Source organism: Varroa destructor, unplaced genomic scaffold (genome assembly GCF_002443255.2).
Source record: "Varroa destructor unplaced genomic scaffold, Vdes_3.0 BEIS01000005.1, whole genome shotgun sequence".
Classification (NCBI taxonomy): domain Eukaryota; kingdom Metazoa; phylum Arthropoda; class Arachnida; order Mesostigmata; family Varroidae; genus Varroa; species Varroa destructor.
The window spans coordinates 27,688,607-27,701,646 of record NW_019211458.1 but is presented as its reverse complement, the minus strand read 5'-3'; the positions used below and the strand labels follow the sequence as shown (position 1 = coordinate 27,701,646).

Below are 13,040 nucleotides of genomic sequence, written 5' to 3'. Positions count from 1 at the left end.
TAGAACAGTTCCAATCCGTATAGTTTTTTTTCTAACTGACGATTTAAATAACAGCCTTCCCCTAGCTTCCTCGCCACCGGTAATGAAACGTTGTGCGGTCGATCTATTATGCCCTGTTCTAGCGGCACAAACAATAGCCAAATCCCGTTAGCGCCTTAAAGGGTGATCAATAATTTGTTTTCTTCTCATTACATTAGGCTAAACCCACGAAGAAGGCCAGAGACAATTATTTATCAGGGCGTACAGAACGAAGACGTTCTTTCACACCCATCTTGTAGCCTTCCACAAGTTGTAGCGTAGTACCATCAGTAAAAAGAGCGATAACAGTAGCACGAACATAGACTACGTTACGATTGTGACCGTTGGCGTTTCAGGGTGGGGCGACTGCAACAGACTTGCACCGAACACATATCCATTTGTTTTTCGCGCTAGCAGCGTGACGTTCCACGAGTCGGCAGAGCAATACCAGAACAAAATTCGTCATGAAGACGGACTTCATGCGACCGCATTGTGACAGAGGGGTCTGCCAGAGAATTTAATGGCGCGCCCGTTGCGCAGGTGGGCGATTCGTAGCGAAAGTCACAGTTATCATCTTGCTGCTGTTGTGACGTGAGTGACAGGGAAAACCTAGGCAGATCGTAATAAATTTCTGCTAACTGTAACAGTTTACCTCTAAATTTCTGCAAATGTGGTCCATTACGACTATGCTATGAGAGGAGGGTTTCGTTTTCCTTTCGCTTTCTGTCTACCGACCGTGAAAGAGGCAGACATTTACCTCTGCCGAACAACGTTTTTCTCAGTTTATTCTTGTCGAGTTGACCACAAAATGTTTGTAGAAAAGGGAAAGCAATGAGGCAAGACTGTTACAGTCGCATGGTTGATTCATCACATTTGTTTAACTACTCACACGGTTTAAATGGTAGCTTTGAAGAGAACTCTATCATTAGCAAGGGCAGCAAGTCCCACCAATAGTCTCAGTCTTAAAATCAACTATGTTAGAATGTTCTTACCTGTTACATGAGCAACTCGTGACGTATTGCGCATACAGAAAAATACGGCTCGATAATCGAAGCAGAAGAATACTTTCTTCTTGGGTCGGTTCCAAAGGGGGGGGGGGGGGGGCATGAAGTAAATGGATGTCAAGGCTCTATAAAGAACGTATTGTCATCGTAATGTTTGCCAGTGTATTATCCTAGGCTGTTTAGGCTGAAGGGGTCTGTTGAGACTAGCTGAAGGAAAAGGAACAGTCATTTCGATGAGTGGCTATTAATATGATGAGCAACCGTGGCGGTCGTACAAGGCATCGATATGCTTGAATTGTTCTCAGCCGTAAGACTCGGGGCGACTGATGATCGCTAATTTTTTTTAGCAGCAAACAACTGTGTTTCATACGCTCGTATTGATGGGCAGAAATATACCCAAACGTATGATATACTTGTGTGAAAATGTTATTCTAGCGTAACAGTGGCGTCCGTTCTTCTGTTCCTTTAATGAGCATAAAAGTTCAGAACCGACAATGATTGAATCCACTATGATGCTGTTTTGTAGAAAAAAAACCCCAAAAAAAAGATGTACGGTGGATTGGTCAGTCAACATCATTATCACTGTCATAGTTTTGAACTGAGCAAATAACAGCGTAATACTAATTCAACATATTCAAAACCATGTTTGTCGCAGAAAAGCTAACTAACTTTGAAGATCTCAAGTTGAAATTATATTTACCGGTTGTAAAAGGCACTATACAGAACAATATAGAGAGTTATGTCACCAGAAGAACAAAACTTTGCACAGCGTTTCTACAAGTTCATAGCTCGGAGCTTGCTTTCTGTTCTGTAATACACAGTTGCAATCTACGATGTCCAGGGCAGGTCTTTTTGTCTGGCGTAAACTCTTTCGTGTGTTAAAGCTGTTTAAATCGGAAAGAGCACTATGTACAATACGCCTACGGTCTAAAAGATAAAGAAAAGAAAATCTCTAGCGAGCAATCCACCTTAGCTTCCCTCGAATTCTGTAAGCGGCTCTCACCTAATGACTTGACGATATTTACGTATTGCGCTCAGTTTAAACGTCGCTGTTGTTACTTTTTTTTGTCACACAACTCAACAACACTTCCACAAGTCGTTCGTTCGAATTCTTTCGGTGAAGCTTCCTCCATACATCGATGAATGCGATCCACCCAAGCCACCAACACGAGACCGCGAGATGAATTGGGAGTCTCCCAGGAGTTGCTTCGCAACGCAAAGAACTTCCCACAAGCGTACTTAGTTATACACTGTCCGTTACCTTCTCTATGAACACTTATACTTTACATAGATACACACCGAGCATTCGCAGTTACCTCAGCATCGCCCATCTGAGTTCGTTGATCACACTACACTGAACAACACCTAACAACAGCCAGACTCATCGGTTGAAGTAAATGGGTTCATTTTGCAAACCTGACGTTCGCATTCTACTATTATTTCATTCGTCGTTGCTCGCCTATTGTAGAATATGTCGTATATAATCAGAAGCCATTTTCCTCATTGCAACGGAATATCGCTAGCAGGTTTGGACGGACAGACCTATCGGTTGCGTCTCTTCCGCGCACGACACAGACAAAAACCTATAGTGGCTGCGTGCGCGGCCCATTGACGTGTTCTAGCGGACAGATTATCACCGCAGCTATCCTGACCGTCATCTCAAATCGTCGATTTCCGTATAAATTGCTTGTGTTTAGGCGGATATGGAACCGAACGCCGGAGCGCTCAAGGAGTATTGTTATCGTGAACGACTTCAGCGTCCGATACAGCGGAAAAGTTGACTAGGCAAGCAGGCGGTTAAATCGAAACGACAGCAGCAAGATTAGCAACTAGGTCACCAGTTACAATGAACATGGACGACGCTAATCAATGCACAATAGGTAAAACTATCGTTCGGAGACGACGTTTCCCTTTGTGTCTGCCGTTTGCCAAACAGTTGTTCCTTTCATTCCATTTGTGCCGACTAGCGCTCCTTTTCTGCTCTATCGGGCTCGACGCCTCCACTGGCGTAACACCGGAGCCGCTGCCTCGGTGAGACACACTGAATCGAGCAACGTTAAGCGACAGCGATTTCGTAGGCCAGTCGGTGCGGTTCACAAACGAGCTCTCGTTGGCTCCGTCTCTGGTAGCTACTGCAAAGCGGCGCTCCAAAACAACTCACGGACGCGCACACGAGTGCGCAGGCCCACACACACACACACGCACCCACAGACGCCACACAAAGTCCAGCATAGAGACGCACTACGAGGCAGCAATAGGCCAACATGGAGCCCTAGCAGTGGCGACGGCGATTATGCCAGCCGTGGCACAACAGAGCTCACGTCCTAGCGCAGAGCATGGCCACAGCTTTCGCGCATGAGCGGAACGAATGTGAAGTCGCTTCGTCAACGAAGGACAGAGAACTGATGCATGGAAGACTGGCAATAGCAAATAGATTAACAGACAAACATAACGTAACCTGGAGAGAAGGTCTTACATCACAGCTCAGATTACCCGTTCAGTCTTGCTGATGCTGGTTCGTCCGTACCTGTGACTACTTCTCTTCGACGTAGGGCACTTACAGCTGTATGGAGTGAATACGAGCAGCAATAAGATGACTTCGTTGTCCACGACGCAGTCTGTGGGATGACGGAGCATCAAGAAATCTTGGAATCAGGGACGAGGGAGAACGTTCGCAATAAAAGGACAACTAGGAGACGAAGGGGAGGAGCTGAAGGAAAGTCGGAATCGTCAACTTTTGCGTTACATGTACATGCGTACGATGGGACGAATGACGCTGCTACGATAGCGCCAGCCATGATTTTAAACTTTTGCGTCGAAATAGCGGTTCATTATAGCAGAAAGGCGTATGGTAGTGAAGGTTAGTTTTTGCGGACCACATGGTATATAGTTTATCACCGGTACTCGTATCTCCACTTGAAAGGAAACGCACAAGAGAGATTATAATGTAAATGATTTCTTACAAAACTATACACCATGCACTTCTGATAAAATGCTTGTAGGCTCCGTTTAAGACCAGCGCTAACGTACCAAGCTTGCTTGCTATGACTAACATCATCATAGTAGAACAATAACCTCATCTGAAGCGTGTTGATATAACGTTACGAAAACAACACAGTGTGTTTTGGTAATTCATTTTTCGAAAGGACAACGAGTGGCTAAAATATGAGTCGCTCCTGTTGTTAAGAGATGAGCTTTCATGTTCTGTCCTAGTGTTTGCAGGCCCGCTTTGTCACAATGCTACGCTCACACACAAATTTGACTGCGCTGCCCCGAAGTGCCTCCAAAGGTCGGTGACCTGACGCTGATGGCTAATGGCAGCTTTTATCACTGCCGATTATGTAATTATACCAAAGGATCGACAACGCTAAAACGCATAGTAGAACTCTATGTACCGATAGGTCTTTTTGTTGAGGGCAACGGAACTGCTAAATATGACACTGATCGAAAGTTTGTTGTCGGCCTACGATCGTAGCTGAGTGGTAATTTTCGCGGGCAATTGCTGAATCGATCAGCTTCTTCTTTCTTCTATCGCTTTTGTAGCTTTTATAACATTACTTCATAAGATTGGGGTCACCGGGGTGACTGGATAAAGCGCTAACTACCAAGGTTGAACTCGACAGGTGTGGTGCAAATATGAGCGGATTTTATTAAACTTTCCTTACTTCATCGCACGCTTAGCGCCACATGTGGCGTTGTTGTGTACAGTAAATACGTAGGAATCAGTAGTAGACATTAAATTTGTATAATATCGATACAAACAAATACCGTCCAGAATTCATAAGGCAAGGTATTAAGTATTTAATTACGGCGTATGTCCTTATTTACTTTTGCACATACCTATTTCGAGATTTTGTCCTAAGTTGTCTCAAGCACTTGGCTCAATTCAAATAACTTTAGTAGGTTTGCCACAGCACGTCCCTGCGTATTAAAGTAACAAAATATATATTTTTTAATTTACTTCTTTTCAGTATGGCTGTACACGGGCGCACCATATCGTAATGTGTCCCAATATCTAATTCATCTGGGCTACTCTTGCGAACCTTTAGCTTACCCCTAACTCCACCTCATGTTGATGGCTACCTGCCACCGATACGAGGTGGAGCAGCACTTTAGTAAATTGTTAAACATACACTCAGCAGCCATCCTTTCTATTCGTGCGTCTCTCTTAGTAAAAGCGCTATGTCTGATTCAACATGTTGGAAAGTTGCACTATAAATTCTCTGAATACGTTTTTGCTAGCTGTAAACATTGTGTGTTTGGCCCCCGTTTTCCCTTTATTTGCTATATTCGAAATCGGAAGATCAGGAAGTCAGTACCGGTTACCTGTCCGTGGTTTCTAGCTCTTTTGCAATTGAAATCGCGCCTTTCGATGTATGAGTAACCAATCGAATGTTGGTCCTACATTTCAGTACGATTCATCTTGATTAAACGGATACTGATCGTGCGCAGGTATCCTATCGGGTCTATTTACGCTTGCCAGGATATAAATGAATGGGCATGGGCCATTAGTTCGCGGTACCGACTAACTTAGTGCAGACTGTTGACTGCATTTGAACAAGATGACTCATATGAAGTACGGCAGCTTCAATATAAAGATCAGCCATCTGTTGAAGTTTCGCTAGCCGGCACATTGGATACACTTAGCAACAACGCTCATTATGACGAAAGTATGATAATGTTTTTTTGGAATTTGCCCGGGTTTCATTGGAATAGCCTTAAAGAAATTTCACATGATGGCGGTTAGTTAGAAAAAGTACCAGGTAAAGCTTTCGTATAAAGAATTGAGTGTCTAATGTTGAGATTTGATTTTTCCTAATATGTGGAAAAATTAAGAAATTCTTTATTGTTGATTCGGGACTAAGGGAACGCAACATCTCGTCGCTTCTGGTTAGTGTCTAGCTCAAAACTATGTTGCATGCTTAAAATTAATATTGTCGTACTATACAATACAGCAAGCAGAGTGCAGTTTCAACTACCATTCGACTGCTAATCCGCCGTCCATAGGACGCCGCACTGCTAATACACCAACGTTGATCAAACCAACACAAATCTAAATGACGCTTCCCATTTTCTACCTCACTAGCGCGCTGTTCCTACGACATCAGCACGGCAAGCGGTCGTTATGGCCCCTGCCTGATCGCTGATAGGTACACGCCTCTCGGAAAATGGAGTACATCGGCAACAAGCGCCAGCGACGGCATCGATTAGCCGTTCGGTAGTTTGATTTTACGGATTGTTGTCCTGCGAGGACTACTAGACAGAAGAGGGGCTTGCAGACATTCAGACGTCGCGTAACGATATGTTTTTTTGGTTTCTCTCAGGATGGGTTGACGAGACAATGACCTTCGTCGTCTGTCCTTGCACTTGGATGATTAGGGGCCTCGATGATAAATAGGCGCAAGTCACTTAGAAGATAGTGGGGTTCGAGTTAATCGTAGGGGTTCGTTTAGTCTGAACCGTGTCAGGGACTCTTATGGCTATAAGGGATGGTTTTATAGTGCTGAACCAACATATATATAATTGGGTAATTGTTTGGAGAGCTGTTTGTCGTACCAGATATGCATGCGTTCATTCGTTACATCAAACGAAAATCAATTATTTCTGGTACGAACCCACAAACCAGGCGTGCCGACTAACAGGGCATCATTTCAAAGACCACCGATAACTCAGTTCTTCCGCGCAAGACAAAGCCTACCCGTCTTTGTGATAACCTAGTGAATAACGTAGGCACCGGACGTAAAGCTTGAAACATGGAGGGGACAAAGCCTATTCATATTAAGAACTTGCTTTTTTTTTGTGTAAAATCGACAGTCTTTCATGTCGTTTGTGAAAAAGACGTTTTTAAGGTAGACGGAAGGATCCTTAGTTTTGAAATACCTGAGCCACTGATGCAGAAATTAACGGCCCTTTTCAGAAAAGAGAATATCTATTTCCAACTGGGTTTTTCAGATCAGCTTAGATTTTATTAGACCGCTTGCGCTTTTTTTTGCACTTCTTACACTTTTTCCACGTTTTTACAGCTGCATTTCTGGGACCTTTGGCCTGCTCAGAACTCAACTCCGTTGGAAACGACTGTTGGTGCAGTATTTCAATGACACTTTAACGAGTGTACACCTCGTTCGCTTGATGCACAGTTATTACGATAGCGTTAAATGCTGATTTTAAAAGGAATAGTTTGAGGCGACTTCTGAGAGCTTCAGGCTCGGAATTGCAACTAGTACGCAGGGGATCGAATAAAAATGGCCATCGGCATTCACATATTTGACACTTGTAAGAAATTTCTTTGAAACATCCTGTTTTTATTTACATACAATATTAGAAATAAGGCATTGGGGAAATGCTCGACTTAGACGGGCTGTATGTATATATCTAATCTGTCCGAGCTTACATGCGAAAGTATCTGAATATAACATGTTTGGTCTTATGTGCGCCCGGTCAGAGAACTTCGATTGTTTGCATCGCAATGCGATTTCACTTAACATAGTGGTAGTACGCTATAACTTTGCTTACTGGCTGTGAAGTAACCAAGGTAAAAAGGCTCACTTGGAGGGATAAGTGCGCAGACATGCAGTCCGTCTAAGTAGATGCCAGGAAATTTCTACATAAGTTCCAAAAAGTACTAGCAGGTAAACATGATTCGAAGAAAGAGTGTTGCTTTAAATACGAAAAGAACAACCTCTTAATCACAACAAACATTTTTTGAAGGGTAGAAAGAACCGAACCAAGCGTAGTCCTGTGAAAATGAAGTCTGATACGCTTCAAGAGGTTTATCAGTACCTCAGGTAATAGCTCGAGTCGACGCATTTATCTCGGGGCCGGTGCTTTCAAATCTTAATTAGAAACTGACTAATTTCTTCTGCAGGGGACAGTTCACTCGGAGTTGGGCAAATGATTCTTTTCTTTTTTGTGACATAGAATATTACCCAAGTGTTTGCGTTTCTCTGGGACACACAAGTTTATTAGATTTAATCTAAGCAAGGACAGAGTATTGTACCGAGTTGGGAAAACATTATGCAGCTTGATTATGTGGGGCATGTGATTAGGTTTTTCTTTTGTTAAACACTCTCAATCACCTCTATAATTAAGATTGGAAATCTGACGATAAAATGTGTCCTTCAAGTTAATCGAACACCTATAATGAGCCAAATTCATTTAGTGTTACTATGTCGAGTGATACAGAAAATTTCGTTAAATAGCCAAGTAAATATCTGCTTTACTTTTCCATGCAGCGTTTGTGGGGCTCAAGATTCGTAGCACTGGCGATAGACGAAGCCGTACGTCTTACGCCAAATTGCTATTTCAGGCAGGCTCACAAGAATGACTTTCGACTACCCCACTCATTTGATAGAACTGCGAAATTAATACAGATAAGATGTCATCAACTTTTAAGATGCATAACGAAAGAAGTATAGTAAGCCGTAGTTTCGTCGAGCAGACCAAACGTTTTTTGATCATGGAGTACTGCCTTAGATGCGTCAAAGATCAATTTTCGTTCCATTCATTTTGTGCTATAGCAATGCTGCATAGCTAGGGTGACCTAAAATTTCTAACACGACAGGGGCAGCACGGCCGGTGTCGGAAATTCAACCAGTACTAAACTTAACTAAATCCTGTTAAAAGAAATCAGATATAGGATTGCTACTAGGGGTCATGTGTGCCTTCTTTAGAGAGGGCATAAGCGGATTTTTATTCTTGGTTTTCAGTTAAACAGACACTGAAATAGTAGTTTGCGCGAGGTGTTCCTTGTATCATAACGTACGATCAGCCCCTATCCGGTAAGGCATAGAGCGAATCGAAGAAGCGTTCGCTAATATAATAATTAGAGTTGTTGTTAAAGGAAACCCTACTCTTCAATCTTATCGTTTTCGGGGAATAATTTCGACATCGCTGCTATATATAGGTCTGAAATCAGTCAAATAAGACCCTGCCAATAAAACAAAATGCACCTCTCGTTTGGTGGTATAAAATGAATGTATATGTCTACTGGTACCTTGAAGTTAGTTTCCATTTATTATAGCGGAATTCAGTTCACTCTTACTTGCATGCGCCAGAAAAGGCTTTCCTTTGTAAGCTAGCTACCGCCTCAACGGACCGTGTAAGAGAACATTTTTTCCTTTCAAATTTAAGTAACGATAATATATAACGGTAATACTTGGGCGATATCAACGTTAAGCATACGCAATTTGGCCTCGGAGTTATATAAACTTTTTACTGCTTTTAAAAATAACTTTACGTTACCGATTCCTTGTTTCTTCAGTTTGTACCGAATGAATTAACGAATAGAAATATGTACATGCAGTTTATGGCCAAAAAATTGGTGAACTACTTATCGCTAGAGACTAGAAGCCCAGACTTAGTTAACTCACCCTGCGTCTAAAGTACCACTCTTCAAGAAGAATATTACTTCACTCATTCAAGCAAAAGGATCGTTGATGACCGAATTGGAGACTTACTTCAGATATCTGCTGCAGGTCCTGTATTAGTGTTCACGACCGACGTTGCATTTATTCATACTCCTCATCTCAAGCATCTACGTACGTCAGCAATCCTTTGCTAAAATGACTAAAATGCAAAAGTATGGAAACGGGATGAAGAGAGTATAGACTTGTAGTCGGCCAACGTTGTCACCTTAGAAATTAGAGGGTGCTGAAATCCGCTTGGAAAGGGTTATGTTGACAGATGGGTAGCGTTTAGGTCAACACATTTTACTGATAGAACCTATGCCCCCGCCCAAGTGAAACGCACGAAAAAAAAATGACAATTGCTTTTGAAGAAACAACTGTACTATTAAGAAGGGATAGAATCGAATGGTACCTTTTAACTAACGACATGCCTATATTAGACGTAATACTCCAGGAAATCTACTGATTTCTTCCAATGTTGGTAATAACTAAGGACTTTGTTAATAGTTTAGTATATAGTGTACACAATACGATATTTCAAAGAAGCTTGATTCGAGGGTTCGTAAATATCGTGTCCATTCAAATGGTTTCTTACCGTCAGTTGATGACCAGACTCAACGTTAGCTGTACCGTTTCGCTCAAAAATGGTGTTCTAAGATACTATAACTTACATCTATAACCAGATTATAAAATATTATCCTTTTTTAAAACTACGTAAGTAGATAATTTTATGAGAATATTTTTCCTAGATAATTTTAAATAGGTTATCTCTACTCCATGTAGATGTAGATAAAGTGTCGAAGATCGGATGTCGCAGTAACGTTAATTTTAAACGTCACAGTATTGCTACAGTTACAAATAGGTAATTCAAAATAACAATTTCTCACGTAAAAAAGTATTCATCACTCGACAACAACACTTTGTACTATGTCAGAGGTTAATAATAACTGATGCCATATAATAACTTCAACTATACCTTATAAATTATACCTACAACTTTTATGAAGGTGATATTCTCTTAATAAGATTTATAATTAATGGCTTGAACTTCGAAAAAAGATTAAGTTTAGAGACAATTGCACTTAGGGCTGGAAACTTTTCCAAATGGAAAGAAAAAACTCTTATAGTGATAATAAATATGTAGTATAAAGTAGCGTTTCTCGGGGGTGGATAAGATGTTTTGCCTCCCGTGAATAAGTGTATAGTCGCTTTCATTCTACTTACAGGCTTAGGAGAGGCGGAGAATGACGTCACATTGAGCGCGGGGCATATGGCTATTATGATCGGTGGACGCAGCCCAAATACAGGGAGTGGCATACACACAGCCATCCGTTATTACTATACCAGGATACTGGAGGAGACGCTTCCGGTCCTTACTTTGTTTATCTCTCATTGTCTTGTCTGTCCTTTTTCTATATGTGTTTACATCGAATCGACTGCCTGCGGAGTCCTAAAAGTCTTGTCCAGTCTTCAATCAGTTGTTAGTAATCATATTAGGTCTATTACGGTCGTTCACTACATTCCGTAAAAACATTATATAAATATTCTATTTAGTGTAGCGTAGGGACCGGGACGAATTTCGTGACCTCCTGGGTCTCTGGGGCAAAGCGTAGCTTTGGGATTAGTTTGTCTCTGAACACCGCATTAAACAACAAAATAGTAACCACGATAATGATAAAAACATTAGAAAGCGAGAAACCGGTGTTTTTGTTTGAAACAATTACCACTTCAAATATTATGCACTATTTAAGGCACTTTAGGTTTTTATGATGGCTATTCTATTTGTGTTCTACAAGAGCAATTTATACATAATATATGTGAGTAAGCTGCAAGTTATGTGTGAAAACAACAGTAACCGTGTTGCCCAATGATACATTGCCAAGAGACTACTTCTGGTCGCACAGGGATTATTTTTACACCATAATGGCACCACAGCCTTGTATCCTTCATGGTGCCATTTGGAGTCATGCATGATTTCACCAGAAAAGGAATCATATGAAGGCTAAAAACAGTTACTAATGGTCAAAGGATCACATTTTATAAGAAGGTTTTTGAGCGTTCTCAAACGCTATCTACTAGTTAAACGATAACATAGAAGAAAATGACCCCAGTAACGCCTGGACGACGTCTAGTGTACGTCAGTTTAGTAGCTTGCCAGCTTCGTCTTAACTCGGATATTGAGATTTATCAAATAACGAGCAAAATGGCTTATTATCGTTTCCGAGGCAGTAGGGTCAAACTTCACTGTGCCGTAAGGGAAGAGATAAATGCAATATAGATACTTTGCGGTACTTCGAAAAGAGAAATTATTGATGAACTTATTTCAAACTTTGAACCTACCGAAGCACTAAGAAATTTTAAACCGATATGGTGTACCCGAACAATAGTTTAATTATCTGTCTTTTTTCACTTCCCAACAAACTTGAGTTAGTTGCTAAATAAAACTCCCATTTTCGCATAAAATGATCTATAATATACTTGAATGTAGCCCTAATATTGAATCTGTACAGTTGTCAATGGTAGACGCTGTAGCTAACAAAAATACCAAAGACAAATGTCGTAAATCGCCTTAGTTTAGGCCACTTGTGCCTGCAAGCTACGAATCTAAAAAGGCAGAGCGAAATTTCCACTTTTACTTATTTACTTCATATTTACGCACATAGACGTTCTGCCGAATTTGGCGTAAGTTCCATTTTTATGTAGCTCATTTTAACATTTGTTTAAAAGACAGAAGTCGTATATAGGATAACGTAGCTCAGTACTATACTCGTGATATACGCCGGTTCGTTTAATCGCCAGGTGAGTACTACGTTTTAGAAGATACGTTCTGAACAGAAAGGATGCGGCGACACAATATAGTTGGAGTCTTTTTTTTTGTTTAAAACATTTTTTTATTTACTTGCAATGAATGGGGCACTCTTCAATGAAATAAATTTAAACCTACATTATTACCTATGACCTAACGACTTTCTTATTAATTAATGTGCGTATTGGGTCTGCATATTGGAAATCATAGAGGATTAATCTCCTATAGTTAAAAATACAATATATATACAGAAAACGACTTTCAGAAACCTAAAGAGAGAGATCATTGTTATATTACACTGATGAAGTCTTCAGCACATAAATAAGATACATCGTAACTAAAAGCCCCAAAAAATATATAACAAATTGAAATGATTATCATAAGAACGATTGTCGGATTCCAAGATAGCGGTACATGACTTCAACCTCATTATAGCTATGAGGAGATGCATCACGTCGGCAAAATATGTACATCGTGCTTCAAATAACCATTATATTCCTATCTAGACATCGCGATTTGTACGAAGCCTTCGGCCTAAGTACACTTAGTCAATGCTGTCCTTTCAGATCCTTTATTCAATTGTCTGCGATCGACGCGCCATCCAAGAATAACAAAAAGCGATCAACGCGCAACAGCTCGGATCTTTACAGCTAGTTTAGATACGTGCGGCAATATAACATTAAAAAAAATCTTCATTTTATTTAAATGAAATTATTAATTTGCCATTAAATAATACGAGCAATCAATAAATGACGGTCTATATTTTTCATGTGATTTGTAGATACAGAAAATATCTAAATCCAATCA

General features: G+C 40.8%; 1 protein-coding gene across 6 annotated transcripts in view; it reads right to left on the bottom strand.

Annotated features, from left to right (window-relative positions):
- Positions 1–3,495, bottom strand: part of vari (MAGUK p55 subfamily member vari) — a 66,804-nt gene extending 63,309 nt beyond the window's left edge. For 2 of the 6 annotated variants that reach the window (XM_086989412.1, XM_086989413.1), the window contains exon 1: positions 2,026–3,493. The gene's annotated coding sequence lies outside the window, so the exon portion shown is untranslated. Of the gene's footprint in view, positions 1–2,025 lie in introns of all 6 variants that reach the window. The other 4 variants (XM_086989411.1, XM_086989410.1, XM_086989414.1 and 1 more) reach the window with 4 other exon arrangements.
- Between the last annotated feature and the right edge of the window lie 9,545 nt (positions 3,496–13,040).